We start from the raw sequence: 3,065 nt of genomic DNA, 5'->3' as shown, positions 1-3,065 counted from the left end.
TTTGACAAAATTCAACAGCCCTTCATGCTAAGAACGCTCAATAAATTCGATATTGATGGAACATCATTTCAATAAATGTTAATCATAATGGAATTCCACATTAAAAACTTAAATTATACATTGATGAACAAATATTAATTGAATATTATGTTTGCTTATTATTATTCCCTCAGGACACAGGAACGTATGTAAAGTATTCCTGACCCAAATTAAGAGTTCCTCCATACGTGCAATCAGACTTTCTTAAGATGTTCAACCAATTAAATAGATAGGTTGTAACACAAACCGATAGTCTTAGATTTTTCCCATTCAAAAAAACTAGTCTCCTTATTCTCATGATCCTCTCCACTGCACAGATAGTGTGAATAGATACAAATTCATACTAAACATTAGTATCTTTTTTATTAAAATATGACTTATTTTTAATAAATTCAAAACCCAAATTCGGTTTTCAAACACAGAAGTGTAAAAAAGCTCAAAATTATATTTATAGTCTTGAGTATGATTTATTATTTTACATATATGCATATGTTTATACATATATATACAACCATTCAACATAAAGCCAGTGTTTCCATAAAAGCCTGAAAGTGTAAATCGTTTTGAAAATTTAAAGGCTGCGATGATAATTGTGCAAGCCCTAGTTGTGTTGTTATTGTATTAAAATAAATAAAAGACTATTGGTATCTGTTTATGCTGGATTTTATGTTCCTATCTGGAATGTTAAACTCCCACTTGAAGGCACAAAAAATGAAATAGCAGTTCAAAATAATGCTTATGGTAAAAACTTCTAAGCTCTTATATCATTTTGGAGTAACAGAATTTTCTCACTAGTATATCTATGCTGTTCCAAAATAAAGATGCATCTGTAATTTGAAACACAGCACTGTACGATGTTTTATTTGAGTGCAAGTGGAAGATGAATGTTGCATAATGTTATGACACATTTTCCATGACATAGAATGGCCTCTCTTTATTTATTTATGTGTGCGTGTGTGTGTATACATTTATATATGTTTCTTTGTATTATATCTTGTGTTAGTTAGAATTGTGTTAGTTGACCTCAATTCTTTATTTCCTCTTGGACAGGGCAATTTGTAAGATGTATAGATTATTTTCTCTTCTTCTAATAGCTTCTTTTAGTACTTTAAACAACACACTTAAATCTTAGAAATACAACAGCAGCTATTGACTGCCAAGAAAGATGAGGAAATTAGTATCCTTAACATGCCTTTATATTTTAATTTCTCTATATCTTCAGGCCAGGCAGGGTACAGTCTACACTAGCACATAACCTGAGCAACAGACATTAATGATTTTTTCCCCAGAATTTTGTTTCTGTATCACTTTATTCTTATTGTAACCAACCATGTTTATATTAATATACAATTTTTAAAATAAATTTTATTTTAAATACATTGTTTTGTTCCCAGAACTACAAAAACTGTTTTCCCTCAATACTATATCTATGTATATTCAATATTCAGTGACTTTTGTAATAGTGTAACTTCCTTATTCCTGAGCTTATTTTTATAAATCTCACGGTGGTTGGATTCCAGCCACAAGTAGTAGCAGTAGGTTTTGCTTGTTAAATTTGAGGCTTTAAACATTTCATAACCTTCTAAGATACATATTCAGATATGAAGGACAATTGAGCTGGGTATCATATTTTTGTGGGCTACATATTCCATCATAAGTCATTTTCATTGCCTTCTAACACTGAATGCTATAAACTCCAAAATATTCATCATTCATTTAATGTATTTTTATTATTTTCTTTCTTTACTTACTTGCTTTTCCCATTATTGCTCTTTATTTTAGATATCCAATTTAATATTTTCATTTATTTTTGGATAGCACACATCACCTAAAAGCTTTTCAACTTTTCTTATGGAAAAGTTTTTCATAATGAAGTCTTCATCTTCTGTTGCATATTATTGTTTTCTTCAAAGGGGGGAGGATCCTATAAATGTAGGTTATATTATATAATATGTAGCTATATTTTTAAAGAGCTATATTTTATGAACTTTTAAAATACTTACATTGATGTCTTCTTTTTCTTTATAAGCACTATGAGATTCTTTTAACAGAAGAGTAGCAATACACCTATTAAAATTTTTAGAATTAATTATATGTTGACAGACTAGATTTGCAGGATGAAAACAAGAGAAGAGTTTCCTTTAATGTTTATGAGTGCACCTCTGGAAAAAAAGGCTACTTTCAGTGTTTCAGATAACAGAGCACCTTCTCACTCATTCTGCCAGATGGGGATGATGAGCATTCATAAACGGAATAAATATTGTTGCTAATGTCATGTTTGTGGTAGTGTGTTAACACTAAAAATGAAATCCAGGTCTCATGACTAGCAGGCCAACATATTCACCACAATATGTTTAAGTTTGTTTACTCCAATGGGTGAAGATATGTAGTAAGTTATAAAAATGTTTTCATTCCATAGAAAGCTGGTATTACTAAACTTCTCTAATTATATTTTAGGTCTCAAAGATAATGTAAAAACTTTAACACCTGTTTTTTGTCTAACATTACTATTCACATGTTGTACTTTAATTGGTAGAGTTATAGCAGTAGTAATCAAATGAGGAACTGAAATTAAAATAAAAAAATAAAGACAAAGGAGACTTCAACACTGTAATGTTTTACTTTTAAATTTTAGCAAATAATATGCACTTATATATGTAAAGATTTTACCTATCCATCTAAATATATATTTATAGTCAATGAATACTTTTGTAGTGTTCATTTTACTAGCAGTAGAAGGCTCAAGGACGTGAGAGAGTAAGCTGTGCAGAGTTTGCCGAAACCAATTTCTAAAAGATACAAAGGTCTAGAAACTGAAACATCTTTGATGTGTCTAAAGACATCTGGATTCCAATGTGGCTGAAACCAAGTAAACAAGGGGAGATGAGATGGAAGATGAAGTCAAGTGGTGAAGGGAGCCTGTTCATCCAGCTATGTATAAGTCATGCTAAGTACTTGGATTTTATTTTTTTTATTTTTTTATTTTTATTTTTTTTTAAATTTTTATTATACTTTAAGTTCTAGGG

This window comes from Colobus angolensis, unplaced genomic scaffold (genome assembly GCF_000951035.1).
Source record: "Colobus angolensis palliatus isolate OR3802 unplaced genomic scaffold, Cang.pa_1.0 Scaffold104, whole genome shotgun sequence".
NCBI classification, from domain to species: Eukaryota; Metazoa; Chordata; class Mammalia; order Primates; family Cercopithecidae; genus Colobus; species Colobus angolensis.
This window is presented reverse-complemented; position numbering follows the sequence as displayed.